The sequence below is a fragment of the Peromyscus californicus genome, unplaced genomic scaffold (assembly GCF_007827085.1).
Source record: "Peromyscus californicus insignis strain IS unplaced genomic scaffold, ASM782708v3 Scaffold_20__1_contigs__length_68692818, whole genome shotgun sequence".
Classification (NCBI taxonomy): domain Eukaryota; kingdom Metazoa; phylum Chordata; class Mammalia; order Rodentia; family Cricetidae; genus Peromyscus; species Peromyscus californicus.
The window spans coordinates 21,651,983-21,666,990 of NW_026294503.1; positions in this window are offsets into that span (position 1 = coordinate 21,651,983).

Sequence of the window (15,008 nt, forward strand, 5' to 3'; positions counted from 1 at the left end):
AAAAACCAAAAAAAAAAAAAAAAAAAAAAAAAAAAAAAAAAAAAAAAATGTGTAACTCAGATTCGGGATTTGTGTGTTTATAATACATTGCCTGTAATATAAGCTGATGCTCAAGAGCATTTTTACTGACTAACTTGTCTTGGCAGGAATGTACTTCTCTCTGTATAGATGGAGGGCATTTTCTGAAAGTAATAGAACAGCCATCCTATCACGAGAAGAAACATTACTCCTCAGAATTTTCATCACGTTTATTAGAATTTCTGTTTCTTTTGAGAATAGTCATTTTAGGATATACTATTTTTATCTCAGAAAGACTCTAATTCTAGGATGACCTCGTTCCCTCTTTCTTCTTTGCCTTTTCTTTCTGGTTTGTTTTTCCATGCCTAACATTGCTGTTTTAGTTGAGGATGAAAACAAGAACACGAGAGATGTACACTATGTCCTCATGAAGCTTCCGTTCCTTCCTTATGGAGAAAGAACAAAAATGCACGAGTAGACCAGCAAATTAATTAAAACTCCTAAGTGACATGGAGACAGAAAAAGTGCCGAGACAGGAGTAAGAAAGGGAGTAATGTAGAAGCAAATGCTTCCAATTGGGTGGACCTAAGATGCCTCTGACCATTTAGTGGAGAAATGCAGACAAGCTGAATGCTGGAGGAGCATGGAAGCCCAGAGCTCAGTGCCCTGCCGGGAAGCCATTGTTACACGAGAGGAGGCCAGTTGATAGGAGAGTGAATGGAAGAAGGAACAAGATAAACCTGGAGACCAAAGTATGCAATTAATGACTTAGATTTGAAATTGAATCCCACTAGAATCAGTCAAGACATTGCCAAAGGCAAAACTACATGGTCTTCTGTGTGTTTTAAGTTGATATAAGGCAAATAGCTCCTCCATTGGCCACGTTGCTGGACTTTAGTTCTGAAGCTGTCATTAAGATTGTGTTCTGAGCTGTCAGTAAAGGCCTACCCCAAGAACATTGTATGCACTGTGAAGTTAAGTTGGGTTAGGCGCAAAGAAATTAGTTAAAAACCCAACACACACAGTGTCAGTTCAAATCTTGGCATTCTGCCAGCAGATATACACTTTTACTCTACTACTGTATTTTGTGTGATGATATATTTTAATGGCAAAGAAGGAAAGTAGTGTGGGAGCTTAGAACGATAAACAGTTATTTCTTTCTTACATATTCAGGGCAGCTGCTTGGCATATCTTGATCTAGGATTCTGCACTGCTTCTATATTAGACATTCCTAGTCTCAACATGCCCTTCTGCGGTTGTTGTGGCAGCAGAAAAGAGGGCATTTAGACTCCTCTTTCTAAGCTTCTGTTGGAAGTGATGCACATTGTTTGTGCTTGTGTGCCATTGACTTAAAACAATCAGGTGATCATTTTTCAGTGATGGGGTGAAGTACAACTATTGGCCAACAAAGCAGAAGAGAACCAGGATGGTTGGTAAGGTGTGCTAAAGGCTGCCACTTCAACTGTAGTTTATTTGAACCTCATGGAAACCTGAAAGCTAGTTCACATGCATCTTGGTTTTCCCAATGAAGATGCAGAGCACATAAAAACTAACTTAATTACCCAAAGACCCACAGATAGAATTTAAATGCAAGCATTCTCCAGAAGATATGATGCCCTTGTAACTTGCAGACATTACTTGGCTTTGTGGGTTGATAATTCTTAAAATGGCAAAGAAGAGTGGAAGTGGAACCCAGTAATTCAAAGATTCCAAGACTCTGGAGAGTTCCCAAAGAGTCCCATTCAGCTGTCTGAGTCGAGAACTGATGTGTGCTCTGCCCTCCCTGCCCCCCCCCACCCACCCCACAGTCAAGGACCACAGGCATTGAGTAGGCAACCACTTGAGATGTATCAGTTTGAAACTATCCTGTGGTGAAGAATGGATTGGAGGGGATCAGAGCAAACAAGAAAACAATACTTCAAACATGGTAGTGGCCACTGACAGACAACAGAGGGCCATTCAAGCTGTTGGAATCAGTGGCTCACTAATCAACATGAGTGGAGATGAAGAAAGTCAGTGTATCCTAGCCCAATACTGGCATAAACAACAAAGTAAGTGAGATAACTTTGTCCATCTGAGAATTAAAGATTTGAAGCAGAGAAACGGAAGAGTTCATTTTAGGAGACAAATTTGAGTTGTCAGGTGTTAAGTAAGCAAGTTTAAGCTTGGGACAGAAATCAAGATCAGAGATAAACATTTAAGATTTATCAGCATGCAGGCTGAAAGCTATGTGGAAAGATAGGAAGAATACACGTTATCACTTAGGGGAATTTCTCACTTTCATTTTTGCTGACACAAATTATCCAACTTTGATTATTCATAATTATTCTTGCTTATATTGAAATGCAACTCTCTATCACCATCCCCCATTTCAAGCTCTACTACAGAGCTATAGTAATAAAAACCAAATGGTATTGGCATAGAAACAGACAGGTGGATCAATGGAATTAAATTGAAGACCCAGACATAACTCCAGAAACCACACAATGAAAAATAAAAGCATTTTCAGCAAATGGTGCTGGTCTAATTGGGTGTTGGCATGTAGAAGAATGCAAATAGATCCATATTTATCACCCTGTACAAAACTCAAATCCAAGTGGATCAAGGACCTCCACATGAATCTAGATACAATGAACCTGACAGAAGAGAAAGTGGAAAATAGCCTTGAATGCATTGGCACAGGAGACAACTTCCCAAACAGAACACTGGCACTAGCACTGGCACTAAGATCAACAATTAATAAATGGGACCTCAGGAAACTGAAAACCTTCTGTAAGGTGAAGGACACTGTCAATAGGACAAACAGCAGCCTACACCTTCACCAACCTGCATCTGACAGGGCTGATTTCCAAAATATATAAAGAAATTAAACTAGACATCAAAAACCAAATAAGTCAATTAAAAAATGGGGTGTAGATATAAACAGAATTCTCAACACAGGAATCTCAAATGGCCAAGAAACACTTCAAGGAATGTTCAACACCCTTAGCCATCAGGGAAATGCAAATCAAAGGGACTCTGAGATTCCATCTTACACCTGTCAGAATGGCCAAGATCAAAAACACAAGTGATAGCTCATGCTGGAGAGGATGTGGAGCAAGCAGAATACTCCATTGCTGGTGGGAGTGCAAACTTGTACAGCTACTTTGGAAATTAATATGGTGGTTTCTCAGAAAATTGGGAATCAATCCACCTCAAGATCCAATCGATACCACTCTTGGGCATATAACCAAAGGATGCTCCATCATACCACAAAGACACTTGCTCATTTATGTTCATACCAGCTTTATTCATAATAGAAATAGAAACTGGAAACAACCTAGATGTCCCTCAATCAAAGAATGGATACAGAAAGTGTGGCATATTTACACAATGGAGTATTACTCAACTGTTGAAAACAATGACATTATGAAAATTTCAGGCAAATGAATGGAACTAGAAAAAAATCATCTCAAATGAGGTAACCCAGACCAAGCAAGACAAATATAATATGTATTCACTTATAAGTGGATATTAGCTGTAAAATAAAGGCTAACCATGCTATAATCCACAGATCTAGAGAAGCCAAGTAACAAGCAGGGCTCAGAGAGATGCTTGGAACCCCCCTGAGAAGGAAGAAGAATAGATTTCATGGGTAGACTGGGGGTGGGTGGGGATGGGAGCAGGAGAGATCACATGTGGGGAGTATGGAGGCGGGCAGTATTGGAAGAGTAGACTGGGAAAGGGGAATATTTCAAGGTGAGGTAGAAACCCAGTGCAATGGAAACTCACAGGAATCTACAAGGGTGACCCCAGCTAAGATTCCTAGCAATAGAGGATATGTAACCTGGACTGGACATCTCCTGTAACCAGTGGAGGGACTGGGACATCAACCCAACCAACCACCTAACTGTTGACCTAAAATTTGTCCTGCCTACAAGATGTGCTGGAGTAAATGTGGTGCAGAAATTATGGGAGTGGCCAACCAATGACTGGTCCAGCCTGAGACCTATGCTATGGGAGAGAGCCCACCTCTGATATTGCCTGGAGTGCCAGGACCCAGAGGCTGGATAGCCCAGAGACCTAGGATAGAACCAAGCATGACTGGGTAAAAAATTAATGAAAAAACTGTTCACTGTAATGGTGCCTAATGACATGCTGCTGTACTCATAGATTGGTGCCTAGTCTCATTGTCATCAGACAGGCTTCATCCAGCAACTGATGGAAACAGATACAGAGACCCACAGCCAAACCAGGCTGAGCTCAGAGAATCCTGTGGAAGAAGGGGTGGACAGATTGTAGGTATGCCAGAGGAGTCAAGGACACCACAGAAACCCATAGTATCAACTAACCTGTGCTCATAGGGGCTCAAAGACACCGAACTGATAACCATGGAGCCTGCAGGGGACTGACCTGGGGACTTTGCACGTATGTTATAGTTGTATAGCTTGGTCTTCTTGTGGGAATCCTAACAGTGGGAGCAGGGGCTGTCTCTTACTCTTTTGTTGGCTTTTGGGACCCTATTCCTCATACTGGGTTCCTTTGTCCAACCTTGGTAAAGAGGGGAGGTGCTTAGTCTTACTGCAACTTGATAGGTCATGTTTGGTTGATAACCACGGAAGGGATGCCCTTTTATGAAGAGAAATGGAGAAGAGTGGATGGGTAGGGGGCAGAGGGAAGGTGGTGGTGGTGGTGGGAACTGGGAGCAGACAGGGAGGGGAAACTTTGGTTGGGATATAAATAATAATAATAATAATGAAATCATTTAAAAGCAACAGGAATGTGCCTCTCAATCAAAGATTTTGCAATAACAGCTACAGTGAAACCATTGCAAATTCTTCATCCATTTTCTCCCTTTATTCTGTATCTTTCACATACTATGCTTGCCATTAGGAAGCCCTCTGGCCTCACCTGAGGGATAAATGACCTGCATAGACCCACACTCAATGCCCACCTGAGGTTCTCTTTCTCATACGAAGGTATCTCTGAACCTTCTTTGTATTCACAGTAACAGATTCCCATTTTCTAGGCAACTTTTAACATCTGATCTCCCATACCGTGTACAACCGTTAACACATCTCAGACTATTTGTCACCTGAAAACGGCTCCATAAATATGTGGAATATTTCTCAGAAGCATCTCATTCTGGGATACATTCGTCCAAAATATGAGCCAGACCACACCCTCTACTTAAAGCGGGAAAATTTTTCTTTAGACATAAGGCAGAAAATATAGGGAGGAGACAAGAAATGAAAGGTCAGCTTCTATAGCAGCTTGCAAATTCAGATTTATTAAACATGTCAGGATGTGAGGGAAACATTTGAATCTTACCTTCCCTCAAGTTTATTCAGTCACCTGTGCATGTATTCCTCTCTTCACGCATGCAAATTCCAGCCACCAAACTTTTCATTAACATCTGCCATGGGTTCGGGCATGTTAGGGTGCTAAGGAACAAGACAAGAATTACGTCACAGGAAGCCTTTGATTTGTTATTCTAAGGGAAGTAGAGAAGACAGCTTGGACCAGTGTCTTAGAGTTTCTATTGCTGTGAAGAGACACCATGGCTACAGCAACTCTTATAAAGGAAAACATTTAATTGGGGGCTGGCTTACATTTCAGAGTTTTAGTCCACTATTGTCATGACAGGAAGTATGGCGGCGTGAAGGCAGACATGGTGCTGGAGAGTTGGCTGAGAGTTCTACATCTGGATCTGCAAGCAGAAGGAAGTGACAGAGATACACTCTCCAGACTTGAGCTCCTGAGACCTCAAAGCCCACCTCCAAGAAACACACTTCCTCCAACAAAGCCACACCTACTCCAACAAGGACACTCCTAATAGTGCCACTCCCTATGGGCCTATGGAGCCATTTTTAGTCAAACCACCACAACCAGATTCTGGAAGGTGTTCTAGTCTATGCTAAAATGTTCAGATTTTTACCTAAGGGCAACAAGAATTCTGTCAATGGGTGATTTTAAGCCAAGGAGTGAACTGACTAATTGGAACTATTACTTTGGAGCAGTTTTGACACATGTATAAGATGGACTTGGGTGGGGAGGAACATTCAGTGAAGAACTCCAAAGTGAACTTAGATTGTGGGCACATTGCAGTAGGTTGATTTCCAGATATCAAGGTAAGCATTCCCTTCATTTAAAGTGTTAGGATACAGAAAGCAAGGAGCGCAGGTGAATCTATGTAGAAACAAGAGGCAAAGTGGGGATTTTAATTGTGATTGATTTATTTCCACAGTTTATGAGTCCTTCTCTCTATACACTATGCTGCCTGCTACTATAGTTCACTGATAAGGGAGTAGACAGCAGCAGTGCAGGGCTGAGGCCACAAGCAGACAATAGAAGAGGGATTATGGGTAGAACGAGATACCTGATGGGATATGGGGTAGAGATATGCAAAAGGCAAGCATGGATTCCGGATTTCAAGTCTGAGAAACTGGGTGACTGGTAATTTCAGAAAGAGACAGTAATGTGAGGAAGGGGAGGAAATCCGTTCAATCACAATGCTATCCGTGAGTTCCTGCTTTCTCCAGAGAAGGTACATGATTGTTAGCAGAGGGTGAAAGGGATGACTCCTTTAGGCTCTGACAGCCAGCCCGAGCTTAATCTCTTGGGGCCTGTCCTCACCAAGAAGTGACATTCAAATGAAGAGTGGAGGTTTCCAAGATACGACCAAAATATTTGGTTTAAGAAAGCATAGCTGTCGATTCAAATTTGGTGTGGTACTGAAAACACTAAGGGAAGGAAGGGTTCAAACTCAACTTAGAGAATTGCTATCCTTTTTAGGACATCCCGAGAATTGCTATCCTTTTTAGGACATCCCGAGCAAAAAATAAGTCAATGAATATACTTATAATGGTTTTCCTTTATCTGGCTGGATAATTTCATTAGAGAAATATGTTATTTCTTATTCTTTTCACCTATTCATATTGAAAAATTAATACTAAAAAATGCCATATGTTCAGCACTGCTTATTTCTTGAATGGCTGTGATTACCTCTTGAGTTTGGGATTGTGAGTGAAATACTTTTTTAAAAAATGCTTTATGTATTATATTTAGTTATTTCCGTATTGCTTGAAAAATATGTTGCAAAAGATTTGTGCTCTCAGAACCTTAGGCATTCTTGAAAAAAAAAACCATGAAAGATGACATAATGCAACCCAACTTCACAAGAGAATGTATTCTTTTTAGTATCGTTATAATAGGAACTAAGTAAAGAAAAAAATGACCCACTGATATTCAGAAAGATGCTGGACAACAATATCTTTAACACAGAGAGGGGCGGCAGGCTCAGGACTCTGCCAGGACTGGTGGGATAGTTAGCTTTGGCAATGCCTACGAATGTCCTGATGGTTTGATTTTTCTTTGTATTTTATTGTGTAATAAAAAACATATGGTAGTATGAGTAACTGTGCTTTGGTGTTCTTGTTAATTCCTTTTCTTTTCTTGTTGATTAAAAAAAAAACATGACCAATATAGTAATAGTGCATGTTATTCACCTAACTTAAAATATTTATAATGAAACTTACACAATAAAAATATTCTAAAATATTTTCTAATATTTTCAAAATTGAGTACTGAGTGTTTTTTTAAAGTATAGCTAACAAGTAAGTTAGAAAGAGAAGTATAAATAATAAACATATTTGTCTTCAGTTTTCACCAGTCAACTGACCCCAAATGAGTGAATTTTAATAAGATTATATCCTGGTTTTGTTCTAAAATTGATGTCCTATACATTAGTAACCAAATCATCTTTCATTATAAAAAAAATTGCTGGTATTTGAATGTGTTTTATTGCCTAGTCAAGAAAATCAGGCTTTTCAAATATTCACACATATCGTCTTTTCCTATCTTTTTTTTTTTTTTCATATATACCTTTCCATCGGGCCTATGAACCGGGAAGTTTTGAGGCAGACAGAATTGAACTTCACATATAAAGTTCCTTTTATAAATCCTCTGGTTACCAAATTCGGGCAGGACAAGTTGAAGCGCGGCTACCGCAGCCTCCCTGTCACTGTGTGCCTGCTCTACTTCTGGAGTCTAGCCACAGTATCTATGGCCATTCCACTTGAGTGTATCTCCCATCTAACAGGGCCAGCCCTGGAGACTGGGAGCCACAGAAGAGCTCCAAAGCTGGATACAGTTCAAATGCTCACTCTGCAAATAGCAATGCTATTCCACAGCATTGGGGAAGTTCGCTTTTCTGAGACAGCTACCGTCCACATCCAAGGGTGATTTCAGAGGGAACTGCATCTACACCTGCTAACGATGGCTTTCAAGGCTGGAGAGGGAAAACAGTTGGCAGTTCACTGGGCAGCCTATTCTCCCGGCACGTTGGCAGTGTGGAAACAGGCTAGTGCTTTTGGCTACCACTTTTCCAGACAACTGAAAAAGGACATTGCTGGCTGATAGAAAGGCTGCCGCTCGTACATTCATGTTATTTCTGTGATGTCAGAGACTGAACCCAGGGCCTCACATACTCTAGACTGGTGAGGCCAAGCTACCACTGAGCTACATTTCCAGCCCCAAATTTACACTTGCGCTACACAGATAGGCACTGACTGTGGCTCACACAGACGTGCTTGGAAACCATCCCCTGCTCTGTTCTAGAAACACGCCAGCTTTACAGCTGGTGTCCTTGCGTTCTTTCCTCAACTCGATGTATCTGGAGTTCTCATCACCCTAACTTCTCACAGAGACTCCCATGTCTAGGTCGTAAAGCACAACCTAGTGGTTACATGTCTGAGACTAGCTGGACACAGCTAAACCTATTTTCTCTGCCTTTGGGATACAAATTAGGTTCTCACTTCCCAGGCTGCTTCTCTTTGGCTGCAAGACGCGTTCTTACTAACAAAGTAGTTTCAAAATGAAGTTAAAAAGTGTGGCATGGTTTTCACCTGTCTGTCACTTTTTCATTTGCAATGAACACAGAGGACTCCAAAAACATGTAGAAGAGTGGAATCATAGCATAGAATGTTTGTGCTCCAGAATGATTTTATAATCAACCAGAATGAGCTTACGTGGGTCCTACAACCATCACTCGGCTGATACTCTGCCCCCAAAGAATAACTTTTTCATAGACTCTTAAAGGACTCTGATAACCACATTCAGGCACCTGCCCACAATGGAGAGATAGTAAATGTGTGTTGCTTTAAGATGCTAAGCTCATGGCGACTTGTTATCAGCAACAGACGACTTTTAACTTTGGACACGGCAAATTCTACATGAAGAGTCAATTTAATAAGTATTCCACATTTCTGACTGCTGCAAATGATAAACAGAAGACACAGATGGAGGCAAATTTCTCATACAATACTTTATTTGAGAGGCTCAAGAAATATTCGGCTAGAAAAGTCTGGTAGAGAGGCAAGCCTGCATCTCAGGAGAGTAGGCTTGTACAGATCTGAAGGTACAGACTTCATGACATGCTAAGAGCAGATCATGTCTATGTAGAGGTGACTGACCAAGGAGAGTCTATGGAGGTACCAGAGCAGAACCTCAGAGAGCATGGCATTTAAGGGACAAGAAGAGGAGAAGAGCTTGTGACAGGGACTGAGACGTCCCTCTCAGTGAAACAAGAGAACATCAGAAGGCAGAGGACTTGGCTGAGTTTCCCAGGGGTCCTCCACCTACTATGTAACAGATTGACCCATGGACATGTTTGTGTATGCTGTGACATCAGGAACTGAGAATCTCCAAAATAGCTTATGAACTAAGCTTGACTTGTCATTAATAAACATTCAAAACCAAAGGGCACAGTTTTAGTTTTTCTAGCACTTTAAAAAGTACTCTAAAATGAGGCCCCAGCACTTTATCTTGTAAATCTGAGGCAGACAGGGCCTCAGAGACCTTCCTCAGCATTTCTGTTCATTCCATTTTTCCCACCCTCAATTTTCTTCCATAATAATTCACATAATGCTGTTGTTAAAGTTTTCCTACCTGGCCCACAGTCAGGACAAATCTCTCTCACCCGCCAGTCCCAAGCCGCTCAAACCCGATCAAGTAAACACAGAGACTTATATTGGTTACAAACTGTATGGCCGTGGCAGGCTTCTTGCTAACTGTTCTTATAGCTTAAATTAATCCATTTCTATTAATCTATACCTTGCCACGTGGCTTGTGGCTTACCGGTACTTTACATCTTCCTTGTCCTGATGGCGGCTGGCAGTGTCTCCCCCTCAGCCTTCCACTTCCCAGCTCTATTCTCCTCCTTGTCCCGCCTATACTTCCTGCCTAGCCAATGGCCAATCAGTGATTTATTTATTGACCAATCAGCAACACATTTGACATACAGACCATCCCACAGTATAATGCCTTACAAATTCTTTCAATAGAGCTCTCATTGTCACCACACAGTATCAGGTTCTTTCAGCAGTGGTGGATCTGGGTCACAGAACTGCTGCTAATATTCGTTCTCATAATCCAGTGGTGCTTACTTTAAACTTTGACACTTTGTTTTCAAGTCATTAGTCCTATGTGCATTGGGAACCCTCTTTGAGGGCAGAAGTTTCTCTTCTTCTATTCCCTGTAGTACTTATAGAAGAATGTGTGCATTGGAGAAGTGCAGACAATATTTCTGCTGTTTACTTTGTTAGGACTGGCAACACGGATAGATTTGTATTGGTATACTACACACACACACACACACACACACACACACACGCCATACACAGACCACACAGATACAGACACCACACAGAGACACACATACATACCACATAGAAACACACACACACACACCACATAGACACAAACACACATACACACATCTTTATTAAGTTGCAGTATACAGTCCATCTCTGTATGGTGCCAACTCAAAGCTGATAATATTCACAGGCCACTTTCAGGTAAGTGGCTAAGGCTGTGGCCTTTGACCTCTGGCTGCACCTGATGCTGCCCAGCTTTCTCCAGGATTTGGAGTGGGAAAGACTTCAAACTCAGGTACAGTACACAGTGTGCAAGGCCGGACGTGGGGAGATCCTGCTTTACCTCGCTTGGCTCTCTGTGAGTATGGCCTGACCCAGCTGCTTCCTCCTCTTCCTTCTTTCCTCTTAATGGTATATGGTGGCAAGGAAAGCTCTAGGTGAGCTTTGGGTTACTGAGAGGGTGAATGTACATCGACGTGGAGTCGTTTTATCTTCCCTATTACCAAATCGTACTGGGCTAACCTAACATAGACAATCCAGCCTCTTCTCCCCTACCTCTGCTGTTACCTCAGCCCAAGTCCTTTCATGTGACTAGTCCCTCTGCTTCTGTCTTTGCCTTCCTATAGTCAATTATTGATCCTTCAGCCATTATAATCTTTCCAAGATGAGTCCTGTCTTGTCCTTTCAAAGCCTCAAAGCTCTTACAGCGCTTTCCAACACTCCTTATCTAAACTCTGCTCCGTTACTTGCCTCGTGGCTGGTCATTTTAACCCCTGTTCTCGGAAGACGTTGGGTGCTTGCATTAGCCATTCCTGTACGCCTCCGATCTTCTTTTCCCAGATAATGTCCTTCCTTAAATGGTTTCCTGTATTGCAATATGCCCTACTTGTGACACTTCTGATGCCTCTTAGCCCTCTTCTCATTTCATTTTAGGTAAATTAAATATAAAAATATCCACCCCTCTGCATCCCTTTCATCCTATGAGAAGACCTCCCAAGCCCATGACTTTGACTCACAGCAGCCAATGGGTGTTAGTACACACAACACAGCAGAGATCTGATAAGCTTGTCCACCAAGCTTGCACATTTCCCTTCCTGCCTTCCCTGAGACTGATGCACGTGGACAAGACTTGGATCTAAATGGTGCAGGAGTGCCCCACTAAGCCTAGCTGCAATCAGTAGAACTCCATCTGTCTCTCATGTATACATAAATAAAAAAAAATTTGTTTTGGGTTATTGTTTTGGGTTGTGTAGGGTTACAGTGGTAACAGCTGAGGGAATCTCACATTGAAAGTCTACTATGTAACTGTGTATAACTTAGGTTTAACTTCCATATTAAGATTTTATTTTAACTGCCTTTCTTCATTGGAGTGAGGTCCACAGCAGAAATTATTTCACTTACATATGCATTTCAGGCAGTTACAAACTGCCCTGGGTACCGAGTGCTGGGACACAAATGTTGCCTAAATGACTGAGTGGCAAGGTAGCACAGTTAGTACAGACTGGAAAGGCGCTGCTTACTCAGCACTTCCCGAGTTCAGACTTCTAGGTCAGCTTTCCGAATACGTGCATTCACATTTCTCCATGGTTCACTGGCTCTGCCTACACAGCATGCGGCTAACAGTGCACTAATGGGAAAAATCGCTGGTAATATTGTTTTAACAAGTTATCCAAATATTTGATTTGGATTATGTGAATTTGAATTCCCTCTGAAGAGCTGCACAGACTCCTTTCAGTTTTGTGATTGCTGCAGAAGAAGCCAAGTGGCATCACAATCTCAAAGCATCCATTTGCAAGGATCTAAAGCAGTCTGAGGTGCTGGAGCACAGTTCCAGCGGCCTGGAAAGCACAGGTGTACCCCCACAACACAACCATCTTCTCAAAGCCGCTGTCTGTGAGGGTTTGGTAGGAATTCACTTTGGAAGTGAAGCTTGAAGGGAGCCAAGGCAGAGTTAAATCAGGGTCGTTGGAAATCAAAGAGCTCCTTGTCATCCAAATGGCCTGGTTACAAATGCTTGTCTCTTCAGGGGCCCTACTAATGCTTCCTTCACGTAAAAAACACACAGTGAAACTTGCTGGCTGTGAGCCTACTAAAAACTGGCCCTCAGCTGGAGCTGACCATCTGCTTTACTGTGCCCATCTCAGATTCACATTCTTCCAAGGTGAAGCCCCAAACAGCAGCAAGGCTGCAAAACTACTTGGCCCTCTCTGTCCAGATGTCTTGGGCAGACTAGAGAAATGCTATCTTTCTGCAAATGCTCATACTTACGTTGACATGAAGCCTTAATGTCTGTCTTGGAAAGCTGATACTCTCTTAAATAAGGGTTCTATCCAGTTCAGATTCCACTCTGCACAGCTTGGCTGAAAATCCCTCTGTGTCTTCTAAGCTCTGCAGGTCTCGATCTCACTACTTGTTCCACAGAGGGGATTTTTGCCTTGGGAGTCCTGACACTTAGCATTGCTCCTGGCTGAATGTGGTTCTAAGCCCCTCTTCTACGGAGAAGGTGGTTAAACAATTCGGTCAACTGTAGCATAGAGAGAAGAGGCACATGCAGAATGAGAGTCTAGCTCCAGCTCGGAAGGGCAGAGATGAAGGGCAGAAAGCGCTGTAGGGATTTTGTTGTTTTGTTTTGTTTTAAACTTAGTTCATCTGTTATATCTTACAAAACAAAACCCAAACAAACAAAACCCCAACTCTACTCTCCAACCACCTTTAAAGATGGCAGCATTACTCTATGGCTAGCATTCTCTAGGCCACCATGTGCTACAGTTCACCTAGAGCAGGAAAGGTTACTTTGCAGCTTCTCCAGCTGTAGTTCCAAGCAGTTATCTCATTAGAGTAAGAATTAGAAAAGCAAGGCCACGGGACAATTATCTACAAGGGGCTGCTTTGTGATGGAGCATTTTCTGGAGTTTCCTGCTAAGTCTTGGTTGAAGCCGAGACAGTGGGATGACCGGCTGACAGCAGTCACTCTGTTCATTTAGGAGGCACAGAGTGAGGTCCTCCTGCTCCAACCCAGCTTTATCCAGCACCTTCCAGGTGGCTGAGTCTGTTGGGGCCAGGTAAGTGGGACTCTTTCAGGAACTGGCCTGAATGCCAGGACTTGAATTCCAGTCCTAGAGCAGAAAGTGCTCTTAACTGCTGGGCCATCTGTCCAACCAGTTTTAGGAACTGGCAGAAGAGGGGAATACTCTTACAAGTGGACATTTCTAATGGAAGTCATAGATAGTGCTTTGTACATAAAGTAGAGTGATTTCAATTGATTTAGTAAATTCCATAGGGTCTTGGTTAACTCAGGAAACCTCAATCAAGTTTTGACCCAGTTTTTGTTTATAAGTACAGAGGCAATAGCAGGATCAGTAGAGTCTTAAGATAAAGGTTTCACTACACAATGACTTCTAATGTTACATACACAGATCTTGATAAGGATTCTTTTCCAAAATAGGTTCTAAGTTAAACATAATACATATATATTAATTAAATTTTATTTCATATGTTTTCATTTAAAATTATCTTTGACATGTCTTCTACGTTCTATAAAAGTAGCAATAATAAAGATAAGGAAAAAACTAATGAGTTAAAAAAGATACGAAATTCAGAGTTACGCAATATAACTTTGGTAAAAGAAAGACGAAGAAAGGGAAAATGCTTCTGACTGCAAAAAGACCTTGGATGCTAAGAGAAATTATTCCAAAATGGAGCTGGATGCAAACGTTAGGGGATCAAAATGCCATAGAAAGAGTGTAAGCACTAAACATAAGGGAAGTGGGTAGGATTATAACTGATAAATTGTTTATAATACAAAAGTTATTAAAAATTTTAAGGCCAAAATTCTGTATCTTGAGATAAAACTGCTTGATTCTGTTTATAATAAAGTTTTTTAAAATACTGATACTTAGTAATATATTAAAAATGGCTTAGAAAAACAAGGGCGTTTTCCTCTTATTAAATGAGACATTTCAAACTTGTGATTAGGTTTTTATATATCTTATATGTGTTTTCCATTAAGAAAATCCTTGCTTGTTAGATACCCACTGCCTTACCATTAGGGATAATGTTCTAATGAGAATTTTTCCTACTTGGAACATTCCTACCAAATTAAATAATGATCATGGAACTAATTTTAATGGATAAATATTTAAATCTATTTAAAATATTGACAATTAACTACAGCTTTGGCTTTCTTCTAAGATTTAGCCCCTTTGGAAAACATCCTTTATCTCCTTATAAAAAAAATACTTGGCATCCCAAAAAAATATAAAATAAGGACTTGGCAACCAAAAAAGTAAATAAGAAGTATATAAGCCATCTCCATTACAGGAAAACTCACCAGTATAAAGGTCTTTCAAATATGAT